This window comes from Apium graveolens, chromosome 3 (assembly GCF_009905375.1).
Source record: "Apium graveolens cultivar Ventura chromosome 3, ASM990537v1, whole genome shotgun sequence".
NCBI classification, from domain to species: domain Eukaryota; kingdom Viridiplantae; phylum Streptophyta; class Magnoliopsida; order Apiales; family Apiaceae; genus Apium; species Apium graveolens.
This window is the reverse complement of record NC_133649.1, coordinates 275792256-275808660: the sequence shown is the minus strand read 5'-3', so window position 1 is coordinate 275808660 and position 16405 is coordinate 275792256. Positions and strand designations below refer to the sequence as shown.

Below are 16405 nucleotides of genomic sequence, written 5' to 3'. Positions count from 1 at the left end.
AATTTTCCGACATAAGATCGATTTATAACGAATTTTAGAAGGTATGAAAAACTGTTCACGTCATAAATCTGAAGGGTCACAAAGAATGGATATTTGCACATAGTTAGAGGCTGATTCCACAAAATATGTAAACATGGAAGTTGTAGGTATCGAAACAAGCTTTCCAGAAAATCAAGAATCAATGAATTCCGTGTAAAACGAATAAGTTATGGATTTTACAACAGATACGAGATGCTGATTTTATCACATACGAATTTCAGCACAAACAAATAAGAAGATGAACATGATATGATTATGAAGAAGAAAAGATCGATTCTCGTACCTTGATCAATCGAATAACACAAGAATAAACTTCTAAGATCTTCTTGTCTTCTCAAACCCTAGCCTCTAAGAGCGGCTCCAATTAAAAAGACATAGAATAGGACATAACTTGTATATATATATATTTATAGGCCCACAAGCCCACAATTAATAGAATCCTATCCCTAATCTAATTAATAATATAATTACTAATTCTATTCCAAATCAAATTGTATTAAAAATTACTATTATTACTAATTCTAATCTATTTCTAACTAATACAAATATTAAATAGATAATAATTAAAATAAAAATACGGATATTACATATATACCCCCTTAAAAAGGATTCCGTCCCCGGAATCGAACGAAACTAAAACTCGTACCTGAATCGAACAAATGCGGATATTTCTCACGAATAGATTCTTCTAATTCCCAAGTAGCCTCTCTTTCCGAATGATTTTTCCACAAAACTTTCACAAACGGAATGGTGTTCTTCCTCAAAACTCGCTCCTCTCGAGCTAAGATAGCCTCAGCTTCCTCCTCACAAGAAAGATCCTCTTTAATCTTATGTAATGGATACTGAACTACATGTAATGGATGATATTTGTAGCCCCTCAAAACCGACACATGAAACACATTATGCACATGAGATAGTTGTGGTGGCAACGCAACTCTATAAGATACTTCCCCTACTTTCTCCATAACGTCAAAAGGGCCAACATATCTCGGACTAAGCTTTCCCTTCATACCAAAACGCTTCACACCCTTACAAGGCGACACCTTTAAGAACACATGATCACCTGGCTCAAATCCCCCAAACTTCCTATGTTGGTCCGCGTAACTCTTTTGACGAGATCGAGCTTCCTTCAGACTTTCTTTAACTTTCTCTACCTTCTCATTAGTAATTCTAACTAACTCCGGCCCTTCGATGACTCTCTCACCAACCTCATCCCAACAAGATGGTGCCCTACACCTCCTACCATACAAAGCCTCAAATGGTGGCATACCAATACTCGCGGGCCAACTATTATTGTACGCAAACTCAACAAGATACAAATATTTATCCCAATCACCTGTCCACTCTAACGCGCAAGCCCTCAACATATCCTCCAATGTCTGAATCGTCCTCTCTGACTGTCCATCGGTCTGCGGATGATAAGCTGTACTGAAATTAAGCCTCGTACCCCAAGCTTGCTGGAATCCCTTCCAAAAACGCGATGTAAATCTCGTATCCCTGTCAGAAACTATCGACACCGGCACACCATGAAGTCTAACAATATCTCGCTGCAAAATCTCTGCCAACTCATGAACAGGAGTAGTCTCTTTAATAGGCAAGAAGTGAGCGGACTTAGTGAGTCTATCAACCACCACCCATATAACATCATTCTTCTTGAAAGTCCTCGGCAATTGAGTTACAAAATCCATAGTAATGTTTTCCCACTTCCAAACTGGTATATCTAGCTGTTGCAACAATCCACTAGGCCTCTGATGGTCTATCTTCACTTGTTGACATGTAAGACATTTTCCCACAAATTCTGCTATATCTCCCTTCATTCCACTCCACCAAAAGTGCTTCTTTAAATCCCTATACATCTTGGTGGAACCTGGATGAATAAAAAATGAAGAACTATGAGCCTCCTTCAAAATTTCCTCACGAATCGTCGGGTCTGCGGGCACGCACAATTTACTACCCAACCACATCACACCCTCATCATCGAAATGAAATTGTGTTTGTTTTCCACCTGCCACCTCGGATCTAATAGCTTCCAAACCTGTATCACTCTTCTGAGCTTCCTTAACCCTTGAAACAAGATTCGGTTCCACTTTCAAATTTGCAATACTACCACTTGATCCTCTAACATACAACTCAACACCCAAGCGCTCCAAATCTGAAATAAGGTGCGGCTGAGTAATGAGAGATGCAACACTCCCCAAGTTCTTCCTACTAAGAGCGTCTGCCACTACATTCGCCTTCCCCGGATGGTACTGAATATTTGCATCATAATCCTTAAGAAGTTCAAGCCACCTCCGCTGCCTCATGTTAAGCTCCTTCTGAGTAAAGATGTATTTGAGACTCTTGTGATCAGTAAAGATGTCACAAGTCTCTCCATAAAGATAGTGTCTCCAGATCTTCAAAGCAAAGACCACTGCTGCTAACTCCAAGTCATGGGTAGGATAATTCACCTCATATGGTTTAAGCTGCCTAGAAGCGTAAGAAATCACTTTCCCATGTTGCATAAGAACACACCCCAATCCTCTCTTAGAAGCATCACTATACACCTGAAAACCTCCACTCCCTGATGGCAACACAAGTATTGGAGCTGACACCAACCTCTTCTTTAACTCTTGAAAGCTCTTCTCACGATCATCATTCCACTCGAACTTAATTCCCTTCCTCATTAGCTGAGTCAATGGTAAAGCTATGGAAGAGAAACCTTCCACAAAACGCCTATAGTAGCCTGCCAAACCCAAGAAACTCCTCACCTCCGTCACATTGCTAGGTCTGGGCCAATTAGTAATAGCCTCGACTTTCGCAGGATCCAACTCAATGCCCCTACCAGATACAACATGCCCCAAGAATGCCACTTCCTCCAACCAGAATTCACACTTGGAAAATTTCGCAAACAACTTCCTCTTCCTCAAAATTTCAAGTACAGTACGTAAATGCTCCTCATGCTCCTCTCTGCTCCTAGAGTATATCAAGATATCATCGATGAAGACCACCACGAATTTATCCAGATAATCATGAAAGACCCGATTCATCAAATCCATAAATACCGCTGGTGCATTCGTCAACCCAAAGGACATCACGAGAAACTCATAATGACCATAACGAGTGCGAAATGCAGTCTTCGAAACGTCTTCCTCCCTAACTCGTAACTGATGGTAACCAGATCTCAAATCTATCTTCGAAAAGTACTTCGCCCCTTGTAACTGATCAAACAAGTCATCAATGCGTGGCAAAGGATACCTGTTTCTAACAGTCACCTTATTCAACTCCCTATAGTCAATGCACAATCTCATAGAACCATCCTTCTTCTTCACAAACAACACAGGAGCGCCCCATGGAGACACACTTGGTCTGATAAATCCCCTATTCAACAACTCCTGCAACTGCTCCTTCAATTCTTGCAAAGCAAAATGAAACGATAAAGAGCATAATGAAACGAAATTAAATGGAACACCCATCCTATCATCTACCCAAACTCACAGGTCAACCTAAGTAGGTTTTCTACAAGAAAGAACCTAAGCTCTGATACCATCTCTGTAACACCCCCTTCTTAAAATAGAAGGGAAATATTACTTAAAATCCAAAACCTGCAAACAGAGCACTAATATATTTCTAACAATAATTAAACAGTCTAAAATCTCAAAAAAAAAAAATAATATTAAATCTTCAAAATATCTAAACCAAAAATATAAATGCTGAAATCTCTAATAAGAAATTAAGTCTAAATAATGATAGAAGTCTGAAATCCTAAAAACGAAATAAAGGGTAGCTCTCCATCACACAGCCCCAAAAGTCCCCCTAAGTACCTGCCAGAAGAAGAATACGGCATGAGCCAAATGCCCAGTACGGATTGGAATAAATTTATAAAACATAAAACAAGATGAACATTTGACAGTTTAATATAAAACAGCAAGTTTAAATAAAACAGGCTGAAACAACGAGGGCTAAGATATTTCATACCGAGAGCAAAACAAATAACAAATACACACATCATAGGGTACCTAATGTGTGCAACAAACCAGTTAACGAGTACGGCATATACAACGTCACTGTCGAATCAAATCACAAATCAAACTCTGGGTGCACCCACGTATCCTGAAACAAATATCACAATGGCCAAAGCTCTCCTCCTGAGCTATCAAAAGGATACGCCATGACCAATCACACTGCCATGGAAGTGTCATGCCAATGGTGCCGCAATGACATGGCTGTAGTACCCCTACAGCTGGTTAACTCGGTATACCCTATTTCACTCTAAGGGTTCAAATAAAATAATTTTCACAATTTTAAGAATCACTTGCAGCAGATATTTCAAATATTCTAAACAGATATTTAACAAACATAATTTTAAAGCTCGCAAGATTAAATATTTAAAACTTCCAGAACAGATTTAAAATAATTTTCAGAGATCAAACGAATAAGAACGGAATGAATAAAAATATGAAGGGAAAGAATCAGATATATTTAATAATAAAAGGAGTAGCACTGAAAGAAAGGGGACGAAATCCGTACCTCATCTGATGGACCATTAAATCGGATTGTTGAAATACGATTGAAAGTGAACAACTTATACTAATTCGAATTTTAACAGCAGATAAGTTAAGGATTTGAAATAATGGTCAACTGGAGAAATAAAGTAGATTTAACAAGGATTCCAAAATGATAAGATTCATCAAAAACGCACTGATAACGAATTAGTTATGAATTTTTGAAGTTCAGGTATCACAGCAGAAATTATTCAGGAACAGATTACAAAGAAGGCAAATTTAGACAATAAAGACAATCTGATCTCACTTCGACTATAACTAGACAATGAAAGAGAATTCTCAGAGGTTTCATAATTTATAAAGATCATAATTTTATGACGAATAATGAAGAAGATATGAATTTTTGAACATGAAACAACTATGCTGATAAGTATAAACAGACCAGAATATTTGTAAGGCAATTTAGGCAATTTAAAAGATTTAAATATATAATGGGTATACCATATAATGAAAGAGAATTTCATAAGCTTTCCAGATTGATATCATGAGTAATTTTCCGACATAAGATCGATTTATAACGAATTTTAGAAGGTATGAAAAACTGTTCACGTCATAAATCTGAAGGGTCACAAAGAATGGATATTTGCACATAGTTAGAGGCTGATTCCACAAAATATGTAAACATGGAAGTTGTAGGTATCGAAACAAGCTTTCCAGAAAATCAAGAATCAATGAATTCCGTGTACAAACGAATAAGTTATGGATTTTACAACAGATACGAGATGCTGATTTTATCACATACGAATTTCAGCACAAACAAATAAGAAGATGAACATGATATGATTATGAAGAAGAAAAGATCGATTCTCGTACCTTGATCAATCGAATAACACAAGAATAAACTTCTAAGATCTTCTTGTCTTCTCAAACCCTAGCCTCTAAGAGCGGCTCCAATTAAAAAGACATAGAATAGGACATAACTTGTATATATATATATTTATAGGCCCACAAGCCCACAATTAATAGAATCCTATCCCTAATCTAATTAATAATATAATTACTAATTCTATTCCAAATCAAATTGTATTAAAAATTACTATTATTACTAATTCTAATCTATTTCTAACTAATACAAATATTAAATAGATAATAATTAAAATAAAAATACGGATATTACAACTCTGATTATATATGATTCATAGTTGTATGTTTTGTGAAAAATAGATCCCGAAACATTTTGAAAAGGCTTTAACAAGAATAAACTGAAGTAGTTTTTTAATGAGTATTAAGATTTTAAATTTAGTTTGTATATAACACGGAATTTGAGATTTAAGAATTAAATTGAGGAACACGTTTGAATAGTTTAAATGATAAATAATTTACTCCACCTTATTCTGAAATCAATAAAAACTTTCTAAGTCATTATATTTTGACGAGAAAGAAGATAAAAGTTAATCTTCCCTTGCATGTATTTAAAAATTAATGTCATACTGTGCGGTGCGCATATGATTGTGATCCCTTCTATCTTGTAGACCTATTTGGTGTGTTTAGTAATTACACTATACAAGTATACATATACGGGATACCACACCGCATACACTAATCTTTGGATCTAGTTCTCCATATCTTGAAGATAACATATCTTGTCTATCTATGTTCATCATCCTTCCACTTATGTTGCATGAGAATTTGCTTATCCGTTAGGCTAGAATTAGCATCCGCCGCGAGTCTGTAATTTTAAAATCATTTTTTTTATTGTGTGTTCATAAATATATCCTAAGCACCAAAATTCATAATTTTAATATATTTTAATTAATGGAGTTGTGTGAATGGAGAGAGGGGTCCATCATTATTATAAAATATGACAACTAAAATTATAAGTTTTCACATTTATCACGTGCCCATTAACACACTACAGAAAAATCGAATTTAAAAATATGATCAATTTTTGTAAATGCATGTAGATCTTAGCTGGATGTGTCTAGTGTTTTTTTAAATCCAATATTCTTAATTCCTGCTAGTGAAGAATTCCATAAAATTACTTTTCTACCCAAAAAATTTAAAATCTTCTACTTAACTTTTTTATAAAATAAGGGTATATATATGTAAATGAAGCATCTAAAATGGGTTAACGGATCAGGTTATGGATTATCCATGAGTAATAATCAAATTCATGGATAAAAATTAAATCTATACATAACAGATTATAACAAATTTTTCAATTTTTAAAACTGATCCACAATTCAAGCACATGATTTTTGCAGATTGACTCTATTCTCACCTTCTTGGTTTCATTCACCATTGATGGATGCCAAAGCACCTAAAATGGGTTAACAGGTCGGGTTGTGGACTATCCATGGGTTAACCTAACAACTTGCAAATTCAAGAATCTCAAAATTTATGCCGCTTTCTTTGTTCTCTTTGCTCTGAATATATTTTGACGGATCATTCATAACCATCCCGTGAATTTTTCCAATAATTGTGTCATCTAATTTTTTAAAACGAAATATGGTAAGCTCTTACATCTTTTTTTTTTTGAAATTTGAATTACATTATTTATTGATTGTGCTCTTATTCTCTTTTCAATGATATTTGTTATTAAATTCCGGTAAGGAATGAATCTCGGTGATGCTATCAATATTGATTTGTCCATGAGAATTTTGCAGTTCTAATTTGATTTCTTTTCTCTTCTGAGTTATATGTCTTTCATAGATGGGTGAAGTTTATCAAGAAATTGAATGTACCACTTAATACTAGATGAGTTGTTTTATATTGAATCTTGCAGGCAGAAGAATTTAGAAATCCAGTTTTGTCAATGTCAAGTCATCTTCATATGAGTCAATTTATGTACCTGCTTTTTGCTAATATGTGAATTTTCTACAGGTATTTAGTTTTGTTATACGGAGACTATTGGCATTATCCTTGGGCATATTAACGGTTTCCTGAGTTCTAATTTGGTTCATTTTCTTTTTGTACGGTTCCTTTTGTTTTTGCAGGTTTGTATATATACATGTGTATCTCTATTTGTGTTATATATGTGTGTATCAATTGTTCTGAAATCTTATATGCTATTTATATCACCATAAGTGATTTGTAGATATATTTCCTAAAACTTTACTCTACTGAATTATATAATACTTAAATTTATTTTAGTTTGTGCAGGAGATGGTTATGTCGATAGATTTTAAAACACGTTTACAGAAATCGTCAATCGAGGTATATTCATTTGAATTATTAAAATGAGATAAACGTTTATGTGTAATTATATATGTCTGTACAACCTGTTTTTAGATTAATAATGCATAAATTTTAGATCAATATATTACTTTAACTTAATAATTTGTTTTAGTTTGGGCAGATGCTAATGATGTTTTTATGAATCTTCAAGCAATGATAAATTTTATTTGTTATCATAGGTCACATCGGTCGTAAAAGGCTTTTAATGAGTCTATTATCTTATTACTTTTATGTGCATATCAGTTATTTGATAAAATATTTTAACAAATTTTCAAAAACATGACAGCAATAATTGTGTCTAGTCATGACAATATTTGTGTTTATTTTATTTTATTTGCATCATATTAATTTGTTAAGTCGTGTTTTATTACTATACCTATGTGGTATTTTGAATGAGTTATTTTATCAGAATATAGAACTCTTGTTGTCTTTTAGACCATATTTTAATGATATGAAATAATATGATTCTTTTTAATTATATTTTCTTAATCTGTATTGTCATGGATTAATATGAGAAGTGGAAGAGACTGCTCGCAGGACAAGGTTAACTCAGATTTTACATTGATTCTTAGTTTCTCAAATAATATGTTTATGTTAATTCACGACATTTAAATTTATTGAATTGAAGTTTTTATACAATTTAGTGGATATATTTGAGGCAAGTTTTATGTTGCTTTGTCAACTGATTTATGATTAGGTTCAGTTGTTACTTTTGACATGTTAGTTTAGAGAATAAAATATAATACTTGTGCAGGCTAAAATCTGGGGCCTTTTGAGGCAAGTTTCATGAATTGTTTTATAATATACCTAACATCCCGATATATTTTTTTCTAGGGAGAGACAAAACTTGAAGCGATTAAGCAGAAATTATGATGGGATATCAGTGTTTCTATGTTGATTCTCCATATACAAAGGGTATTGTTGATGGGTAGAGGAACCCTTGGCTTTGCTGCAGTTCACATTGTTGTTGCTACAGTCATAGGTCAACTACATGTGGTGAAGCTATTGATCGACTAGTTGAGAAGGCTACATGTAGTTTTGCTACAACACACAAGTGACCAGTTATTCCATTAATTGAGTGCCACTCAAACACCATAGGAAATGAATGACATTGGACTTCTTTGATTTGGTCATTGAAATTTGAAAGAGATGGAAATATATGTTCGGGCAATTTGTAATTGCTATTTGTATCTGAGAAAGGAAAAAGCTACAATTTATCACGCAAGACTTGGGTCAGAAAGACTGGACTGTATGTTTGCATTTCACAGACCAATGGTAATTATGCCAAAGCAAATTTCTCAATATATTTTATTAACATTGTTGCCTTTAGGCCTAGTATTTGAATTTAAAAGGTTGTTATTATTTAAGGCCTAGGTTGTCATGAGTTTTCGCTCAATCATATGACTATTTATGAAATTGAAACCAACATGTGATTTACTTGCATACATTGTGTTTTGTTGGAGCGATAATTCGTCGCTTACTTGGATGTTCTAGCAGGCCTTAAGATTATGTCTGATATGTCTCTATGCATTTTATGTGTTATTTTCCTGTTGTTACTACTGTTCTTGCTGAGGCGGGTTAGCCGTCGAACTATTTCAATAAGTTATTGGACGTTGAGGAAATGTTGTTGGAAATGCAGTTCCTACAAGTAAAAAATGATTAGGCGGGCCTTAAGTTAATGTCTTCTATGTCTTTTGTTTATTTTTATGGTTGGGTTTTTTATCCCGTTTATCTAGGCTGGTTATCTAATTTGTGAGGTCCTTTTGCTACATATGCATAAAAAAATTGTTTATCATGTCCTTGCAGTGGTTTTATATAAAACTATTTGATGCTTATAATATATTTTACTTATCATCAAAAAAACTTTTTAAGTTTAAAAAAAGTACATGCATAGTTAAACAGATGTTATCTTTAATTGAGTTTTCAAAACTTAAGGATTATTCTCAAATTACATCATATATGTATCAATGCAGGAAATTCAGTTCTGGATGTTCAGTCAAAATGTTCTTGACCATCATAGGCCTTGGTCTACAGGTACCTGCCAAATATATTTTTATTTTTTTATTTTAAAAATTTATTAGTTGGACGTTCTTTGAATAATTCTAAATATAGATATGCTACAAGGCCTATGACATTTCAAAATATAAAGTTTAATGGCACTAAACATTTTAAAGAGTTGTATCATAATCTGATTTTATAAATTTAGTCTAGGTTTTGGTCAGTGATCTGGAAGGACTCTTGCATTGGATTCTTCTTAATAAATCATTATCTTCTTTTATTGTAGTGGATTTTTGTAATGATGGATGGACTGCAATTGAAAGTGATGGTCAGGAAGTAGGGATCCGTCGTAATTGCAGAAATTTACTCTAGGCAACAGGTATTTTGGCTAGAGATTGTATTGAGTAGTTCAAAATCCTTTTACTTGAGTTTAATGTCTAATGTCTCTTAAGATTGACTCATGATATTTTAGTTGTTTATGCTGAACCGAGCCATTAGGAGTATGTTTTTTATAGGCATCAATGTGGCAACACATATGGGAAAAGATCATATATTGGAAGGATTAAGTTGGTTTCTATCGAATAGTATGAGTTTTTCAGATGTTTATAAGCAAAAAACTCAGATGAATGTCTAAACAAAACCTTAATGTTCTTTCTCCGCATATGCCAGTTTTGTTGTCGTCTCCGCTTCCCTGACACGAGTTTGAGAATGTCTTGGTGCTTTCAACAACTAAGCCTTGCATGCATCTTTATCAGATGTATGTATTTCAGTTTTACCTAATTAATTGATGGTGTAGTATGTATGATCGAAAAATGGTTGATTCCCATGTAAAAGGGAATAAATGATTGTGAGCCAAACTACTAGCCCAACTAGAGCTTGGTGATGATTACAAACTAGCCTAACAGTGTCATATAGGTTTTTGTTTTTTTTTTTCTATTTGAGTATGTATGTGTCATGTATTTCAGGCCCTGGGTTGTTTCTGTTGTAAAACTCACTAACAAATATAGCAACATAGAAGCAAGTGTATAAAGAATTTAGCAAGTTTAGGCCAAGACCACAGTTAACAAAATAAAACATGCAGGTAAACAAAATCAGTAACTGAAATAACGAAGAGAGAAAGAAAGATGTACCCGAAACCATAGCTTTTAACAGTGACTGAAATAAAGGTTCACAGATACAAAATGCCAAGAAAAATGATCACAGCTGAGTCACCAGGCCTTGCTCGAAGTCCTGGCTGCTTTTGAAGAGAATATTGCCCCTACCTGCTGCGTTTGGGATGCGCACAATATCTCCACCAGGATAAAACAGCTCGGAGTTTATGTTAACAGCAGCAACAAAAGCTCCACTTCGACCAGCACCTCAGTCAGCCGGAAAATAACAGCACTTCAGGACTTTTGGGAGAGAAATGCAGAGAGGTTGAAGAGAAGAGAAGAGAATGTAGTGTGTATAATACATTCACTTTAACCTCTATTTATAGGAGAGGAGAAAATGAAACTGTCCACACACTTAATGTCTGAATTAAACTGCTTCATTAATAAAAAAAATCAAAACTGATCAGATTTTGAATTTAAATTACTTGTAACAGCTTTTCACATTAACACCCATTAAAACCCACATTATTATCAGAACTTAAGTTAATTTCTGATCTGATATCAGAACTTAAGTTAAGTAGGACTTAAGTTAAGTTCTGAGATATCATATCAGAACTTAAGTTCTGATTTTATTCATCAGATACAGATCAGATTATATTATTTGTCCAGGTTCAAGGTATTTAGACTAAGCCTAACAATTTATAATAATCCAATCACTGATAAATAAATTCGAATTAAAATTAATTCTTAAATAAATAAAATCCTCGCCCAGGTCGCCTCGCGTACACGAGATGCCGAGATATTCGCCCAAATCGCCCTTCGACCCGGTCCGATCCGGTCCGGTCCTGTGCGGTGCGTGGCGGGGCGGCGGCGCGTGTGTGTGTGCGCGCGTGAAGCACATAACAACACAATGGACCATCACACACCTTAGTAGTTGTATACTACTCATGTGGGTAATACCATATAAAGCACACAACCCCCTTTATTTATTTCAATGTGGGACAAACATTCTCAAATTTTTCCAAGCTTTTCCAAGATACTTTCAACTCTCATTTCATATGGATTTCATTAAGAAAATTCTTAAAACCATACATGAAAATTTAAGTTCAAATATCATTGAACAATTTCCAATCATTAGATTTTAGGATTAACATCAAGAACATAATTAAATTAAGCTCTAAAATCCTAATTTTCTAACAATCCCCCACAAATCCATACAGAAATGCGATCAATTTCCCATCATGACTTGTTTTTCAGAGTCGGTACCCTTCCTGGTTTGAACCCTCCTAATTCCTCTACTTCAATGGCTATCGGACTCAGATGGAATGTTTCACCTTGAATCTTAATCCGTTTAGTATAACCATATTCCATAGACGACGACAAGTCAAAGGTTATAGTGCCAATCTACGGCTTTGAGACATTAATGGTCATGTCTCGATCCTGTTCGTCGAATGCTTCAAGGATTAACCCTATCCTCTAATTGCGACCACACAATTACATTCGCTTAGCTGGGCATCTCCAGAGATATATTGCCTCTATCTCGTCAAATGACTTGATCCCATTCAGAGTTTTAACACTCTTGTTTTTCTGGCAGTGTCAGTACCTTCTAGGTTTACAGGGGATAGACTCAGATACTATAGTATCAACTATGTAGCAAAGGTACTTCCAATTCATCCTTACAGCTTGTTATTACCCATTGAATATACTTCGAGGGATCTCCTCTCATGTGTATCGGGTTCCCACTGTTGATGAATTATGATGGGTTGACAGTCCCATCCCCAACCTTGACTTAAGGACCACTGCAGGTTCCAGTCCTTTAGTAAGAGGATCAGCTATATTATTCTGAGTTCCTATGAACTCTATAGCTATGATCCTATCAGTCACTAAACCCCTTATAGACTTGAGTCTAACTTGGATATGTCTCTTAGTTTTAGCATTATGCTTTTTACTGCTAATCTTGTCGATAGTTGTTCGACTATCACAGTGAATAGCAATAGCAGGAAGCGGTCTGCTTACTACAGGTATTGCAGACATAAGTCCGTGTAACCATTCAGCCTCCGTCCCTGTGGCGTCAAGTGCACACAACTCAGCCTCAAAAGTAGACCGAGTAACAATAGTCTGTCTGCTTGACTTCCAGGATATTGCTCCACCAGCCAAGGTGAACACGTATCCAGTCACTCCATTGGAACCAGACTTCTTAGCTATCCAACTTGCATCACTGTACCCTTCAAGCACACCAGGAAATCTCCTGTAATGTAAACTAAGGTACATTGTGCCTTTTAGATATCTAAGTATTCTATCAAGAGCATCCCAATGAGTTCTGTTTGGACAGCTTGTATATCTAGCCAATTTAGACACAGAATATGAAATATCTGGTCTAGTACAGTTAGCAAGATACTGCAAGCTCCCAATAATCTGAGAATATCTTAACTGAGACACAGGCACTCCTGAAGTATTCTTGACAAGGGCAACTTTCGAATCATAAGGTGTACTAGCGATTCTACACTGTGAATAACCATATTTCTCAAGTATAGATTTCTCTATATAGTGAGATTGAGTCAAGGTTATTCCTTCAGTGGAATGAATCAGTTTGATTCCAAGAATCACACTTGCCTCACCCATATCCTTCATTTCAAAACGCCTCTTCAAGAATTCTTTAGTCTCGTTAATAATCTCAATATGGGTTCCAAACAATAAAATGTCATCCACATATAGGCACAAAATAACACACTCATTACCTTTAACTTTAGTGTAGACACACTTATCACTTTCATTAATCTTATAACTGAAAGGCAATATAGTTTCATCAAACTTTTTATGCCAATCTCTGGGAGCTAGTTTCAAGCCATAGATGGACTTGATCAACTTACATACTTTCCTTTCATTGCCTGATGTAATAAATCCATCAGGCTGATCCATATAAATCTCTTCTTCAAGTTCACCATGAAGAAAAACCGTCTTTACATCCATCTGATGGATGATAAGACCATGGACTGAAGCCAATGCTATAAGCATTCGGATTGTTACCATTCTTGCAATCGAAGAGTATGTATCAAAATAATCAATTCCTTCCTTTTGCTTAAAACCTTTAGCTACCAATCTAGCTTTGTACTTATCTATTGAGCCGTCAGGGTTCAACTTTCTTTTAAATACCCATTTGCACCCAATAGTAGAACACCCAGGAGGGAGATCAACCAACTCCCATGTTCCATTAAAAACAATAGAGTCAATTTCACTCTTGACAGCGCCCTTCCAGTGCCTTGACTCAGAAGAATCCATAGCTTGCCGGAAAGTTAAAGGTTCGTCCTCGATATTGTAAGTGATGAAATCACCTCCAAAATCCTTGACTACCTTTGCACGCTTACTTCTCCTTGGTTCCTCTAGTTCCTTAGGACTAGAGCTACTACTAGGTTCCGCCCCCACATTTGTCATCTTTTCCACATGATCAGGAATAGAACTTGATGTGTGAGTAGGATCTTCATCAGAAATCATTTCAGGTATTCCAGTTTTTATAGGGTAGACATCCTCAAAGAATGTCGCATCACGAAATTCAACTATCGTGTTTGCCACTATACCATCTATGTCAGATTTTAACACTAAAAATCTCATAGCTGTAGTGGTTTCAAGATAGCCCAGAAAGATACAGTCAACAGTCTTTGGACCTAGTTTCTTTCTCTTGTGTTCAGGAACAAGCACCTTAACAAGGCACCCCCACACACGAAGATACTTAAGACTAGTCATCCTGCCTTTCCATAACTCCAAGGGTGTTTTATCCATGTGTTTCAGAGGGACTCTATTCAAAATATGGCAAGCCGTATTTAGAGCCTCTCCCCACATGTATTTAGGCAACCCAGAGTTAATAAGCATACTATTAATCATATCTTTAAATGTTCTGTTCTTTCGCTCAGCAACCCCATTAGACTCAGGTGTGTATGGTGGAGTAACTTCATGAACTATACCATTGTTTGCACAAAATTCATTAAAAGCATTACTCGTATACTCACCACCTCTATCAGATCTCAACCTTTTAAGTAACTTACTAGTTTGTTTTTCTACTTCAGTTTTATATATAATGAATTTACTAAGTGCTTCATCCTTATGTCTAAGTAAATAATCATAACAGTATCTACTACTATCATCTATAAAAGTAATGAAGTATCTAAACTGGTCCTTGGTCAACACACCACCAAATTCACAAATATCAGTGTGTACTAAATCTAACAAGTCTGAATCCCTAACAACGTTATGAAAAGGTTTTCTTATCTGTTTAGCAGACACACATACTTGACATTTAGAATTCTTTTCTATGGTATATTTTGGAATCAACTCTAAGTTCATCATGTTCTTAAGAGCACCAAAGTTTAAATGACCTAGTCCAGCATGCCATATATTTGAGGATTCAATACAGTTAACAGTAGGAATAACATTATTATTCAAATTTCCCAAAACGGGATCCGCATTAATAACAAATAAACCATTTGACAAGTAACCCTTGCCAAAGAATGTACCAGTGTGAATAAGAACTACTTTATTACACTTGAACGAAATTTCAAAACCACTAGAAACTAAACAGCTTCCACTTATTATATTTCTACGCATGTTGGGAACATGATGCACTCTCGTCAGAGATAGAATACGTCCTGAAGGGAACTTCAGATCCACGTTTCCAACTCCATGTACTTGAGCAACACTAGCATTCCCCATCTTCACAGTCAGGCTATGACTCTGTTGATAAGATACAAATAAACTAATATCAGCACAAATATGTACATTAGCTCCAGTATCTATCAACCATTCATTTGACAGATAGGTAGAAAATATTACAGGGTTGTAGGATACATACCGGTCAACGTCGGTTTCAGAAGCCGTAGCCTCACCAACAACCATGTTCACTACAGGCCCACTTGCGGTTCCAAGCACAACATTTGCTTGCGCTACCTCGGTTTTCTTCGCTTTCTTCGTAGGGCAGTCCTTACTCCAGTGCCCAACCTGCCCACAAGACCGACATGGTTTGTTTGCCTTGGGTTTCTTGGCCTTGTCCTTGTCACTCTTAGGTTTATTACTATTAGCTTTCTTAGCAAAATCCTTCCTCTTCTGTCCTACAGTTGCTATGTTTACCTTCGAGGTACCGTGTTCAGTTGGCATCACATGTCCCTGTTTGGACTTGTGTTGTTCTTGCACCGAGATGTCCAGCATAAGGTTGGTCCAGGTGATCTCTCCTTTCTGTCTTTTCAGGGAGAGAGAGAACTCTTCCCAAGACTTCGGGAGTTTTTCAATCACACTCATCACCTTAAACTTCTCCGGGAGATTCATTCCAGACTCCTTCAAAGCATGCACTATCATCTCGAATTCATGCACCTGCTCAGTCATAGACTTATTGTCCACCAGCTTGAACTCGAGGAACCTTGCCACAGAATACTTTTCTAGACCTTGTGAGTCAGTATTATGCGTCTGGTCCAGCTTCTCCCATAAGAGTTTTGCAGAGTAGGCATCAGAAGAATAGACATCAAACAAAGTGTTTGTTAGTGCCTCCAGAATGGCCGCCCTAGCCACTCCATC

The 16405-nt window shown here is 35.7% G+C and overlaps 1 long non-coding RNA gene across 1 annotated transcript; it reads left to right on the top strand.

The window, feature by feature from the left end:
- Positions 1 to 7451: 7451 nt before the first annotated feature.
- On the top strand, positions 7452 to 10312 carry LOC141711072 (uncharacterized). The gene is made up of 4 exons (XR_012571208.1): positions 7452 to 7736; positions 8592 to 9032; positions 9731 to 9791; positions 10042 to 10312. It is a non-coding gene; the product is annotated as an uncharacterized LOC141711072 (long non-coding RNA).
- The last annotated feature ends 6093 nt before the right edge of the window (positions 10313 to 16405 follow it).